The 15,332-nt window shown below is 51.1% G+C and overlaps 1 protein-coding gene across 2 annotated transcripts in view; it reads left to right on the top strand.

The window, feature by feature from the left end:
* Positions 1–6,234: 6,234 nt before the first annotated feature.
* The window catches only part of LOC119978474 (leukocyte surface antigen CD53-like), a 102,988-nt gene continuing 93,890 nt past the window's right edge, over positions 6,235–15,332 (top strand). Inside the window, exon 1 of one of the 2 annotated variants that reach the window (XM_038820134.1) lies at positions 6,235–6,413. The gene's annotated coding sequence lies outside the window, so the exon portion shown is untranslated. Of the gene's footprint in view, positions 6,414–13,627; positions 14,024–15,332 lie in introns of those variants that run through there. The other variant, XM_038820135.1, reaches the window with a different exon arrangement.

Genomic DNA, 15,332 nt, shown 5'->3' with positions numbered 1-15,332 from the left:
GCTGAGGGGAATGACGTCCCGCGCATGCGCGGGTTTGATGCACATGCGTGATGACGTCATCCGCGCATGCGCGGGTTGGAGCCATCCAACCTGCGCATGCGCGGCTGACGTCATTGTGCGCGTCAGCCGCCGTGGCGCTTGGCGCGCGGGCTTAGCGACGTGCTAGCCCCGTCCGAGGGGGAGAATCGGGTCCCGGGAGGGGGCGCGGAGGCTGTCGTGAAACACGGCCAGTTTCACGGCAGCCTTTACGACCCTCCGCATTTGCGGAGAATCGCGCCGCTATTAAAGAAACCTCCTCGGTGATACCTGCACTATTACATTACCCCCCAATTTTCTACACCTATCTCCCTCACACACTCACCTCTCTCTCCCTCACGCACACACTCACTTCTCTCTCCCTCACACACACACTCACCTCTCTCACCCTCACCTCTCTCTTCCTCACACTCACACTCACCTCTCTCTCCCTCTCGCACACACTCACCTCTCTCACCCTCACCTCTCTCTCCCTCAAACACACACTCACCTCTCTCTCCCTCACGCACACACTCACTTCTCTCTCCCTCACACACACACTCACCTCTCTCACCCTCACCTCTCTCTCCCTCACGCACACACTCACTTCTCTCTCCCTCATGCTCACACTCACCTCTCTCACCCTCACCTCTCTCTCCCTCACACACACACTCACCTCTCTCACCCTCACCTCTCTCTCCCTCACACACACTCACTTCTCTCTCCCTCACACACACATTCACCTCTCTCGCTCTCACACACACACTCACTTCTCTCCCTCACGCACACACTCACTTCTCTCTCCCTCACACACACACTCACCTCTCTCATCCTCACCTCTCTCTCCCTCACGCACACACTCACTTCTCTCTCCCTCATGCTCACACTCACCTCTCTCACCCTCACTCTCTCTCACTCACACACACTCACCTCTCTCTCTCCCTCACACACACACCTCTGTCCCCCTCACACACACACTCACCTCTCTCCCTCACACACACTAACCTCTCTCTCCCTCACACACACTCACCTCTCTCCCTCACACACACTAACCTCGCTCTCCCTCACACACACACTCACCTCTCTCCCTCACACACACTAACCTCTCTCTCCCTCACACACACTCACCTCTCCCTCACACACTCACCTCTCTCTCCCTCACACACTCACCTCTCTCTCCCTCACACACTCACCTCTCTCTCCCTCATGCACACACTCACTTCTCTCCCTCACACACTCACATCTCTCTCCCTCACACACACTCACCACTCTCCCTCACACACTCACATCTCTCTCCCTCACACACACTCACCTCTCTCTCCCTCACACGCACTCATCTCTCTCTCCCTCACACACACTCACCTCTCCCTCACACACACACACACCTCTCTCCCTCACACACTCACCTCTCTCTCCCTCACACACACACTCACCTCTCTCCCTCACACACTCACCTCTCTCCCTCACACACCCACCTCTCTCTCCCTCACACGCACTCACCTCTCCCTCACACACACACACACCTCTCTCCCTCACACACTCACCTCTCTCCCTCACACAATCACCTCTCTCTCCCTCACACACCCACCTCTCTCCCCCTCACGCACACACTCACCTCTCTCACCCTCACCTCTCTCTCCCTCACGCACACACTCACCTCTCTCACCCTCACCTCTCTCTCCTTCTCGCACACACTCATCTCTCTCACCCTCACCTCTCTCTCCCTCACACACTCACCTCTCTCTCCCTTACACACACACTCACCTCTCCCTCACACACACACTAACCTCTACCTCACACACACACTCACCTCTCTTCCTCACACACTCACCTTTCTCTCCCTCACACACACTCACCTCTCTCTCCCTCACACACTCACTCACCTCTCTCCCTCACACACTCACCTCTCTCTCCCTCACACACTCCCCTCTCTCCCCCTCACACTCACCCTCACCTCTCTCTCCCTTACACACACTCACCTCACTCTCTCACGCACACACTCACCTCTCTCTCCCTCACACACCTCTCTCCCCCTCATGCTCACACTCACCTCTCTCACCCTCACCTATCTCTCCCTCACGCACACACTCACCTCTCTCACCCTCACCTCTCTCTCCCTCACGCACACACTCACCTCTCTCACCCTCACCTCTCTCTCCCTCACGCACACACTCACCTCTCTCTCTCCCTCACACACACACTCACCTCTCTCACCCTCACCTCTCTCTCCCTCACACACACTCACTTCTCTCTCCCTCACACACACTCAACTCTCCCTCACACACTCACCTCTCTCTCCCTCATGCACACACTCACCTCTCCCTCACACACACTGGCCTCTCTCTGCCTCACACACACACTCACCTCTCTCCCTCACCTCTCTCTCCCTCACACACACTCACCTCTCTCTCACGCACACACTCACCTCTCTCTCCCTCACACACCTCTCTCCCCCTCCTGCTCACACTCACCACTCTCACCCTCATCTATCTCTCCCTCACACACACACTCACCTCTCTCTCCCTCACGCACACACTCACCTTTCTCACCCTCACCTCTCTCTCCCTCACACACACACTCACCTCTCTCACACTCACCTCTCTCTCCCTCACACACACTCACTTCTCTCTCCCTCACACACACACTCTACTCTCCCTCACACACATGCACACCTCTCCCTCACACACTAACTCGCCTCTCTCTGCCTCACACACACACTCACCTCTCTCCCTCACACGCACTCACCTCTCTCTCCCTCACACACACACTCACCTCTCTCTCCCTCACGCACACACTCACCTCTCTCACCCTCACCTCTCTCTCCCTCACACACACTCACCTCTCTCTCTCCCTCAGACACACACTCACCTCGCTCTCCCTCACACACTCACCTCTCTCTCCCTCATGCACACACTCACCTCTCTCTCCCTCATGCACACACTCACCTCTCTCCCTCACAAATACACTCACATCTCACAACTTCACACACAAACACCGCACATATTTACCCAACTCTCTCACCCCTGCCTTATAGCATTGGTATCGCCTCAATTTTCAATTCTTATTGTTGTTTCAAATTCTGATCCTTTTTTTCAAACCGTCCCAATGATCAGGCCCCTCCCTATCTCTGTAATCTGTACAACCCTCTGAGATATAGGCTCTCTAATTCTGACCCCTTGAACATCCGCAATTTTAATTGTGTCATCACTGATGGCATTGCCTTGTTGGTCGTTCTGGGTGAGTGTGCTTAACACCCGCTTTGGCTCTGTTTCACGTTCTAAGCTCTGGAGTCGCCAGGTGCCGTAATTACACCGCCACAGGTTTCAAGGTGAAGTTCAAAGCAATAAAGCTGTACACCAATTAGTAAGTCCAAAACAATTAGAGTTTATTATAACACAATTATAATAACACTCATGCACACGCTAAAGATTAAACTTACTTCTACCACTAAACAACTAATACTTAGCTAGGAAGGAACTGCGAGGTCAGGGAACAAGGCCTTTGTTCTGTTCTGGTCTGCAGGCTTCGGATCACTATCAGTTGGCAAGGGTGTCAGTAATGCCGGTTTCAGGTAGCGGTCGTCGTTTAGGCACTTACTTGTTGGTGGCTGCTGCTCAACGGCTGGTGTAGAAGACAGGCGTCTGGAGGCTGGAGCTGGAGGCCGGAGACAGGAGACTGAACCATGTGTGGGACCTTTATTTTATAGGTCCCAGGGGGTCCGCGCCCCTTTGGGCGGACTCCCTTACTTGCTTGGAATCGATTGGGCCTCTTCCCAATCGATATGTTTTGAACCCCCCCAATCATAGGGCTGTTCCTTGGTTGCTGGGGCGGTTCTTAGGACTTATTGTCCTGGGCTTCTCTGGCGCCACTGGGTCTGGTCTCCTATTGAATGTATCGATTAATACTTAATTTGTGTCCATTGTATCTGGGACTTGCCTGGTATCACCTCATTAGTATGCTAACGGCTTCTCATTCACAGCGCTGCCTGGTCTCTGCAGCAGTCAGAAACCGGTTTCTGCAGTTGTCCCAATACACAATTGCTCTGCAAGCTGTTTGCTCTTTAACATATCCGTTTTCCCTGCATTCTTTGCAGTCTTCCATTTTGTGTTCGTTAGTGGCCCATCTCAGGTGGCTACAGCCTTCACGTCCCTGAGCCCTAATCCCAAAACTTCTCCTCCTTTCCACCTTACTTTCCTTCTTTAAGATGTCACTGACAACCGATCTTGGCCGAGCTTTGGGTCACCTGCCCTACGACCTCCTCATAAGTCTTGGTGTGTAACTCTGTTTTATTACACTCTTTTGATGCACCTTGGTATATTTTCTTGTAATATATTCCAAACATCAAGTTGAATGTAAAAAAATTATTTGAAATTGCTTTAAGATTTTATGGTGACATTTGAGAGGTGAAAATATTCTTTGGAAACTGTTTTCAATTAAAATGCTTGGAATTTTCCGTTGCGAGGTTTTAATGTACGATTAAATACCGTGGAGCTATTAGCGAATGACCCATGTTTCCATTCCAATGTTAGCTTTGTTATTTGTGGATATCATTTCACAGTAAATCTAATGGGCCTAATTTGCTACTTCCCAAAGGTGTAATGTAAATGATAGCCACAGACAGCAAAGTTATTCTTAGCCAGGCTACATGGGTCTCTCACTAATAGATTCATTGTGTATAGGCCCCTATAATTCAGAAGAAGTCCATTCTGCCCATCGAGTCTGCACCAGCACTCCAAAAGAGCACCCCACCTAGGCTCACTCCCCTCCCCTCTCCGGGGAACTCAACATAACCTGCACATCTTTGGACACAAAGGGGCAATTTATCATGGTCAATCCTGCAACAGTAGTAGACTCGCCAACTTTAAGGGCATTTAAGTGGTCACTGGATAGACATATGGATGAAAATGGAATAGTGTAGGTCAGATAGGCTTCAGATGGTTTCACAGGTCGGCGCAACATCGAGAGTCGAAGGGCCCGTACTGTGCTGTAATGTTCTATGTTCTATGTTCTAATCCACCTAACCAGCACACCTTTGGACGGTGGGAAAAAACTGAAGCACCTGGAGGCAACTCACACGGACACAGGGACAACGTGCAAACTCCACACAGTCACCCAAGGCCACAATTGAACCCGGGTCCCCGGCGAATGTGAGACAGCAGTGCTAACTGTTGTTGTTAAGAAAGACGCAAGTTATACTAGGCTAATCGTAATGTTGTCACAAAGAGAGGGAAACAGATCTGGTGTTCATCTGGTGGCACGGTAGCACAGTGGTTAGCACGGTGGTTTTACAGCCCCAGGGTCCCAGGTTCGATTCCTGGCTTGGGTCACTGTCTGTGCAGAGTCTGCAAGTTCTCCCCGTGCCTGCGTGGGTTTCCTCCGGATGCTCCGGTTTCCTCCCAAAAGACGTGTTGTTAGGTGAATTGTACATTCTGAATTCTTCCTCAGTGTACCCGAACATGCGTCGGAGTGTGGCGACTAGGGGTTTTCACAGTATCTTCATTACAGTGTTAATGTAAGCTTACTTGTGACAATAATAAAGATTATTATCTTTCCAAATTCATGTGATCTTTTCACAATTGGCAAGATGCAGGCCATTTAATGATTTCAGTTTTGATTCTGATGGGCAAATTCTGAACTGAAAGTTAATTCTACCCATCAACATGCATAAAATAAATCAAAATATATTGCTATTTAAACCACACTTGCCATTAATATCACCATCATCTACAACTAACTGAGGGGGAAAATCTCATCTGAAAGAGGATTTTACAATTTCCAAAGTTCGGGAATGAATTAATGGAATGTGTGATGGGAACGGGAGTTGGATGGAGGGCACAATGATCGATTTTAAAAAAACTGAGTGAGCAAATTCAGCTCAAATCTAATTTCAATTGTTAATGAAGAGCCACCATGGGCAGAATTTTAGATCAAGGAATACATTAAAACCCTCGCAATGGAAAACCCCAACACCTTCTGACTCTGTCCACATGTTGACTTGTTTCAGTGAAGTTATGTTTAACCAATGTACACAAAACGGATCAAATTGGACTGTGCGATGGGTTACGTTGATTGCAGTATTATGGGAAGTCTTACTCACCCTGCCCTCTCATTTCCTCTAACGGTCCGATGGTTGATGAGCAACAAAATTATCCATGAAACAGGAACCTGCTGTCACTGCCTTGCAAATGCATTGACGTGACTCGAGTGCGTTGTAACTTCCTGCCACCCTTCGTCCCGCTCAGGCAGATAAGAAAGGAAACTAACTACAAAGACCGAAAGCGAGAAGCAGTTGCTGAAAAATAAAGCTTCCTTCAGAGGGGAACAACGAAACGTTCAGCGAGCGGCCTGAGACTTCAGAAATCAGCAGGAGAGATCCGGGTGGAGCAGTCACTGACAAGGTATGGATCAGATTGTGTTTAACTACAGCACAGTGCCACGGCCCAGGCAATGGCTGAGATTCAGTGCAGCTGGCAAAGCAGAAGTCAGAACCTGTAAAGCTTGAAAAATGACTGCTACTGGTCTGTACTGCGAATCCGTTTCACTTTATCCAGGTCCAGTTCACACGAGTACCAGCCATTCCCCCAAATTTAATTCATTTTTCTTTGAATTGTTTGGAAGCGCAGGCACAGCTCAAGGGGCAGCTCTCTCACTCCTGAGTCCCACTCTCTGGGTTTAAGCGTGACTCCAGAGGCGTTCGAGAACAAAGTTAAGGCTGGCTGACCCATGCAGAATTGAGCGAGTGCTGTCTTTTGGCTGGAATTTTAAACCAGGCCCCTACCTCCAATCTACTTGCCACGGCACAATTTTGGAGAAGAGCAGTGGAGTTCCAGCTTTCTAATGTGGCCAATATTTACCCTTCAATTGACATCACTAGCACAGACTATCTGGTCATTCTCAATCTGCCGTGTGTACATTGACGGACCCACATTTGGGCAGCAGGGTAGCATGGTGGTTAGCATAAATGCTTCACAGCTCCAGGGTCCCAGGTTCGATTCCCGGCTGGGTCACTGTCTGTGTGGAGTCTGCACGTCCTCCCCGTGTATGCGTGGGTTTCCTCCGGGTGCTCTGGTTTCCTCCCACAGTCCAAAGATGTGCGGATTAGGTGGATTGGCCGTGATAAATTGCCCGTAGTGTCCTAATAAAAGTAAGGTTAAGGAGGGGGTTGTTGGGTTACGGGTATAGGGTGGATACGTGGGTTTGAGAAGGGTGATCATGGCTCGGCACAACATTGAGGGCCGAAGGGCCTGTTCTGTGCTGTACTGTTCTATGACAACTGGGAAAGTGCTTCATTCTTTCTTTTTAATTGATTTACGGGATGTGGGTGTTGCCGGCTGGGTCAGCATTTGTTGCCCATCCCTTATTGCCCTTCAACTGAGGTGGTTGCCAAGGGCAGTTAATAGTCAACCACATTACTGTGGCTCTGGAGTCACATGTCGGCCAAACCAGGTAAGGGCGGCGGATTTCCAACCCAAAAGGACATAAGTGAACCAGTTGTGTTTTAACAACATTCGATCCGAGCACCAAGACTAGCTTTCAGTTAGAATATTTCATTAATGAATTGAATTTAACTTCCACTAGTTGCCATGACAAGATTTGAACCCCTGATTTGAATCCTAAGCATTAACCTGTCTCTGCGACACACACTCACTCCCCTCCCCCTCCCAGTTATCACCACCAAACACCCCGCTACACTCCTGCACTCCCCGGCACTCCCCGGCACACCCTGCCCCGCCATGCCCTGCTGGACAGCAAGGTGCCCAGGGATGTCCTGGAGCTGAGAAAGGAGGTATATAATTACAAGTCTTTCTATTAAAAAGGACACATTTTGGAATCATACAAATAAAAGCAGAAGGTGGAAGTACACAGGAGATAAAGGTGGACTTTAACCTAAAGCCCCTTTAAACCTCTTGCCCCTGTCCACTCAACTACCACTATCCACTCTACTACCCCTGTCCACTCTACTATCCCTGTCCACTCTACTATCCCTGTCCACTCTACTACCCCTGTCCACTCTACTATCCCTGTCCACTCAAATACCGCTGTCCACTCTACAACCCCTGTCCACTCTACTACCCCTGTCCACCCAACTAACCCTGTCCACTCAACTACCCCGGTCCACCCAACTACCCCTGACCACTCAACTACTCCTGTCCACTCAAATACCCTTGTCCACCCAACTACCCCTATCCACTCAAATACCCCTGTCCACCCAACTACCCCTGTCCACTCAACTACCCCTATCCACTCAAATACCCCTGACCACTCAACTATCCCTGACCACTCAACTACCCCTGACCATTCAACTACCCCTGACCACTTAAATACCCCTGACCACTCAACTATCCCTGTCCACTCAAATACCCCTGTCCACTCAACTGCCCCTGTCCACTCAACTACCCCTGTCCAATCAACTACCCCTGTGCACTCTACGACCCCTGTCCACCCAAATACCCCTGACCACTCAAATACCCCTGACCACTTAAATACCCCTGTCAACTCAACTGACCCTGTCCACCCAACTACCCCTGTCCACTCAACTACCCCTGTCCACTCAACTACCCCGATCCACCCAACTACCCCTGACCACTCAACTACCCCTGACCATTCAACTACCCTTGTCCACTCAAATACCCCGACCACGCAACTACCCCTGTCCACCCAACTACCCCTATCCAGTCAAATACCCCTGTCCACTCAACTGACACTGTCCACCCAACTACCCCTGTCCACTCAAATACCCCTGTCCACTAAACTGACCCTGACCACCCAACTACCCCATCCACCCAACTTCCCCTGTCCACTCTATGACCCCTGACCACTCAACTACCCCTGTCCACTCTACTACCCCATACCACTCAACTACCCCTGACCACTCACTACCCCTGTCCACTAAACTATGCCTGCCCACTCAACTACCCTGACCACTCATTACCCCTGTCAACTCGACTAAGCCTGTCCACTCGACTACCCCATCCACTCAACTGCCCCTGTCTACTTGACTGACCCTGACCACTCAACTAGGTGTCCACCCAACCACCCCTGTCCACTCGACTGACCCTGTCCATTCAACTATCTCTGTCCACTCAACCACCCCTGTCCACTCAACTACCCCTCTTCACTCGACTGACTGTCCACTCAACTACCCCTCTTCACTCGACTGACCATGTCCACTCAACTACCCCTGACCACTCAACTACCCCTGTCCACTCAACTACCCCTGTCCACTCAAATACCCTTCTCCACTCAACTACCCCTGTCCACTCAAATACCCCTGTCCACTCAACTGCCCCTGTCCACTCAATTACCCCAGTCCACTCAACTGCCCCTGTCCACTCAATTACCCCAGTCCACTCAACTGCCCCTGTCCACTTGCCTGACCCTGTCCACCTGACTGACCCTGTCCACTCGACTTCCCCTGTCCACTCGATTGTCCCTGATCACTCGACTGCCCCGTCAACAAAAAAGAAAGCAAAGAGTGGGGATTAATGGGTGTTTCTCTGGTTGGCAATCAGTAGCTAGTGGTGTCCCTCAGGGATCAGTGTTGGCCTACAATTGTTCACAATGTACATAGATTATTTGGAGTTGGGGACCAAGGGCAATGTGTCCAAGTTTGCAGACGACACTAAGATGAGTGGTGAAGCAAAAAGTGCAGAGGATACTGGAAGTCTGCAGAGGGATTTGGATAGGTTAAGTGAATGGGTTAGGGTCTGGCAGATGGAATACAATGTTGACAAATGTGTGGTTATCCAATTTGGTAGGAATAACAGCAAACGGGATTATTATTTAAATGATAAAATATTAAAGCATGCCGCTGTGCAGAGAGACCTGGTAGTGCATGAGTCGCAAAAAGTTGGTTTATAGGTGCAACAGGTGATTAAGAAGACAAATGGTATTTTGTCCTTCATTGCTAGAGGGATGGAGTTTAAGACTAAGGAGGTTATGCTGCAATTGTATAAGGTGTTAGTGAGGCCATACCTGGAGTATTGTGTTCAGTTTTGGTCTCCTTACCTGTGAAAGGACGTACTGGTGCGGGAGGGTGTGCAGAGGAGATTCACTAGGTTAATCCCAGAGCTGAAGGGGTTGGATTATGAGGAGAGGTTGAGTAGACTGGGACTGTACTCGTTGGAATTTAGAAGGATGAGGGGGGATCTTATAGAAACTTATAAAATTATGAAGGGAATAGATAGGATAGATGCGGGCAGGTTGTTTCCACTGGCGGGTGAACGCAGAACTAGGGGGCATCGCCTCAAAATAAGGGGAAGTAGATTTAGGACTGAGTTTAGGAGGAACTTCTTCACCCAAAGTGTTGTGAATCTATGGAATTCATTGCCCAGCGAAGCAGTTGAGGCTCCTTCATTAAATGTTTTTAAGATAGAGATAGAGGGCGGAATTATCCGCTCCCCACGCGGCCTGGGAGAATCGCGGGAGGGCCTCCCGACATTTTTTACGCCCCCCCGGCACCCCGCGATTCTCCCCCCCCCCCCCTCTCAGAAAAATTTCAGCTCGCCGGATGGGCCGAGCGGCCGGCCCTTCACGCCCTTTTCACCACGGCAGCAACCACACCTGGTTGCTGCATTCGTGAAACGGGCGCCAGATGCCCGTTTGGGGCATCTAGGGGCCCGATTTGGACGGGAGCACTGCGACTGTGCTCCAGAGGGGACAGGCCCGCGATCGGTGCCCACCGATCGTCGGGCCAGCGTCCTAAACGGACGTACTCTTTCCTCTCCGCCGCCCGGCAAGATCAAGCCGCCACGTTTTGCCGGGCGGCGGTGGAGAAAGACGGCACCGCGCATGCGCGGATGACATCATGAAAAGCTCGTTCACGCGTCATTTCTGGTGGCCGAGGTCGCCGCCGGGAACGATGGGGGCCCGCTCCTAGCCCCGTGGGGGTGAATTAGGTGCGGGGAGCGGCACGAGGCCGTCATGAACCACGGCCGAGTTCACGACGGCCTCCGCGATTTTTGACCTTAGCGGAGTATACCGCCCAGAGAGTTTTTTGAAGAATTAAGGGATTAAGGGTTATGGTGTTCGGGCCGGAAAGTGGAGCTGAGTCCACAAAAAATCAGCCATGATCTCATTGAATGGCAGAGCAGGCTCGAGGGACAGGTTAGCCTACTCCTGCTCCTAGTTCTTATGTTCTTATGTTCACTCCTGCCCCTGTCCACACAACTTCCCCTGTCCACTGTTGCTCCTGACCACTCGACTGCTCCTGACCACTCGACTGACCCAGGCCACTTGACTGCCTCTGTCCACTCCTGCCCCTGTCCACTTTTACCCCTGTCCAGTCCTACCCCTGTCCACCCCTGCTCCTGTCCATCCCTGCCCCTGTCCACTCTTGCCTCTGTCCACCCCTGCCCCTCTCCACTTGGCCCTCTCCACTTGCCCCTCTCCACTCTTGTCCCTGTCCACTCCTGCCCCTATCCACTCCTACCCCTGTCCACTCCTACCCCTGTCCACTCCTACCCCTGTCCACTCCTGCCCCTGTCCACTCATGCCCCTGTCCACTCCTGTCCCTGTCCACTCTTGTCCCTGTCCACTCCTGTCCCTGTCCACTCCTACTCCTGTCCACTCCTGCCCCTGTCCACTCATGCCCCTGTCCACTCCTGTCCCTGTCCACTCCTGCCCCTATCCACTCCTACAGCTGTCCACTCCTACCCCTGTCCACTCCTGCCCCTGTCCACTCCTACCCCTGTCCACTCCTGTTCCTGTCCACTCCTACACCTGTCCACTCCTACCCCTGTCCACTCCTACCCCTGTCCACTCCTGCCCCTGTCCACTCCTACCCCTGTCCACTCCTGTCCCTGTCCACTCTTGTCCCTGTTCACTCCTGTCCCTGTCCACTCTTGTCCCTGTCCACTCCTGTCCCTGTCCACTCTTGTCCCTGTCCACTCCTGCCCCTTTCCACTCTTGCCCCTGCCCATCCTTGCTCCTGTCCATTCTTGCCCCTGTCTGTTTGTCTCCCTAACTGGTTTAGCTCACTGAGCTCAATCGCTGGCTTTTAAAGCAGACCAAGCAGGACAGCAGCACGGTTCGATTCCCGTACCAGCCTGCCCGGACAGGCGCCGGAATGTGGTGACTAGGGGGTTTTCACAGTAACTTCATTGAAGCCTACTCGTGACAATAAGCGATTTTCATTTCATTTCATAACTGCTTCGCATTAACTTTAGCAGCATGTAAAGTGGACAGAATGTTGAAATGAAAGTCCATCTGACCATATCAGGATTTTACTCAACAGGTTTGGAATCACATGGCAGAGCGTTCAGCCCATCACACTTGTGACAGCTTCGTGAAAATGTCTCCTCCTCTCCGCTCAGTTCCTGCTTTTCTGTCTTTTAACTACCGAGTGACCCACCCTCTATTTCCAGAACCTTGCGTTGATTCGCGTCCAGCCTGTGGCCCAAGCAGACATTTTTCCAACACTTTGAGGACTTGTAGGCATGGCTGCTGGATAGGATGGTGAAACTGAGGGCTTGGGAAGATTGCTGTGCCTGTAAACTTGTGTTTGTTGTGTCAGGAATGAGCCTGTGAAGGAATATTGGTGGTCAATGTTGTAACAACCTGCACAGAACACACGGGGCTGGGTTGATCGGTTTCCCCGTGTGGCATGAGGAGTATGGTGCTATTAACATGTGTATAAGGTTGGCCAGATAGGAACCGGCCAACAGAGAGAGAGGACCCAGTGAAGTCTAACCAGGCCCCTTTGTACGTAGTTACATATTATAAATAACTCGTCTGATTCCCTTTGCCTTTATTAAACTGGCGACAAAGATAGACTGGAACTGTCGACGTGCTACTCTGCCACCTACGCCATCTCTCCTAGACTTTGCTTTGCCTGCGACTAAGGTACAGCGTTGAGCCTTCACTATACCTTTGTTTGGTCGGTTGGATGTTTTTGACCCTAAGCTGAGTCTTGGAATCAGTATGCGGAACGTTTGCGATACTTTTTCCATGCCAACCACATAACCGTAAATGAGTGGCACACTGTAATCCTATTGATGGTCTGCGGTGCGCACCCATTCGGCATAATTAGGGGCCTCATGATTCCGGCAATGCCGGATACGATAGCATTTGACCAGCTCATCAAGTTGGTGTGAACTCATTTCAACCTGACACCGTCCATCATTGTGCAACGGTGCAGATTCAATCTGGCAGAAAGGTCGGAAGGGGAGTCAGTTGCCGAATATGTCTCCCAGTTGTGGAAAATCACTGAGTAATGCAAATTACTGGTTTAGCTCACTGAGCTAAATCGCTGGCTTTTAAAGCAGACCAAGCAGGCCAGCAGCACGGTTCGATTCCCGTACCAGCCTCCCCGGACAGGCGCCGGAATGTGGCGACTAGGGGCTTTTCACAGTAACTTCATTGAAGCCTACTCGTGACAATAAGCGATTTTCATTTCATTTCATTTTCAAATTTGGGTCTGTGTTGGTGGATTTGCTCTGTGACCGCTTGGTTTGTAGTATTAACAATCTCGACGTACAAAAAAGGCTTCTGTGTGAAGCTTCCTGAACATTCCAGCAGGCTTTGTAGATTTCTCTGTCACAGGAAAGTACCGCCCAGGGCGTACAGGAATTTCAGGGAATTGAGGTGAATGTTGTCCGACGCCGACCCCTCTCACTGCCTTTCAGCGACTAAAACAGACTGTCGCAATGTAGTGTGTCCAAGGTCTCCCGGTCCTCGGCTGCGGCAAATACCCTCTCCGGATTTGGGAGGGGTTGACTCCACCCCCTGTGAGAAGTCTGGACGTCGGAGTCACCGATGCAGTCAGCAGGACAATGCTATGACAGCCCGGAATTAGGCAGGCGTCGGCCCCATGCTCAGGCCCTATATTCGGACGACCCTGAAGAAGCGGAAGACAGGTGGGACATGCAGCTGCACTGTGTGGCTATGCTGGCAGGGCCCCTATTCGCATCCCTGTACGGGTCAACGGGCACTTCATTCAAATGGAGTTAGACACAGTGCTGTGGTCTCGGTGATGCTGCATCACATGTTCGACCAGATCCGACACGGGGTGAGTAGACTGTCGTTTGCTGATTCAGCTGTCCGCCTCACTCTATATACTGGGGGGGGGGGGTTAGTCTATTGGGGGCTCCACGCTCACCCCTGTGATCTAAGGACGTCAATCTTTGAGCCTTCCCCTCATTGTGTTGCAGGGAGATGGCTCCCAACCTGCTAGGCTGGGATAGGGTGCACCATTTGCAGCTTGAGTTGCAATGTGTCCTGAAGGTGAAAAAGGTGTATATACGGTGCTACGGAAAGTCCCTGGCGTTTTCGGTCCCGGCCATGGGAAAGGGAGACTGTTGGGAAATTCTAAGTGGATCCGCAGGCCTCGCCTCGTTTTCTTCATGCTCGCCCAGTCGCTTCGGCGGCCGTTGGTAAGGCAGAGGCTGAGCTGCAGCGATTGGACAGCCTCGGTACAATTCAGCTGGTTCATTTCACCGACTGGGCGGTGGTTCCGGTGATGAAACCGGATCAGACTGTCCGCCTTTGCGGCAATTACAAATTAACTGTCAATACGGCTTCAAGTTTGGACCAATGCCCGTTCCCTCGAATTGAAGATCTCTACGCCACGCTGGCAGATGGCTCGACATTCACCCAGTTAGATATGAACAATGCTTATTTACAGCTTAAACTGCACAGAGCCTTGAGAAACTACATTACTCATGAGGGTTTATATGAATACACCCAACTCCCGTTCGGCGTTTCATGGCATCTACTGTGTTTCAGTGCATCATGGAAGATATATTACGAGGTCTCTCCCGTGTTGCCGTCTATCTTGATGTTGTGTTGATTGTGGAGGCTGAGCACCAGAAGAGCTTGAAGCAGCGCTGCAGCGATTTACAGATTCTGCGTCCGCCTGCGTAAAGCGATGTGCACCTTCAATGTGAAGGAGGGGATGTATTTATGGTACCTGGTTGACCAGGATGTTAGCACAGTGGACTAAACAGCTGGCTTGTAATGCAGAACAATGCCAGCAGCGCAGGTTCTATTCCGTTACCGGCCTCCCCGAACAGGCGCAGGAATGTGGCGATTAGGGGCTTTTCACAGTAACTTCATTGAAGCCTACTTGTGACAATAAGCAATTATTATTATTACACCCAGTCACCAACAAAATACAGGCAATCAAGATGACCCTTGCACCGCATTACACAATGGAGCTTCACTCATTCTTGGGCCTGATCAAGTATTAAGACCGTTTATACCAAATTTGGCAACATTCCTGGCCGCCCTTCATTTTCTCTTGCAGAAACGCCAGCCGTGGGTTTGGGACGATGAACAGGAGGCTGCTTTCTGCTTGATGAAGCAGACATTGGTTTCGT

This window comes from Scyliorhinus canicula, chromosome 15, assembly GCF_902713615.1.
Source record: "Scyliorhinus canicula chromosome 15, sScyCan1.1, whole genome shotgun sequence".
Lineage (NCBI taxonomy): Eukaryota > Metazoa > Chordata > Chondrichthyes > Carcharhiniformes > Scyliorhinidae > Scyliorhinus > Scyliorhinus canicula.
Note: the sequence above shows the minus strand (reverse complement) of the source record. Positions and strands in the feature narration are given on the sequence as shown.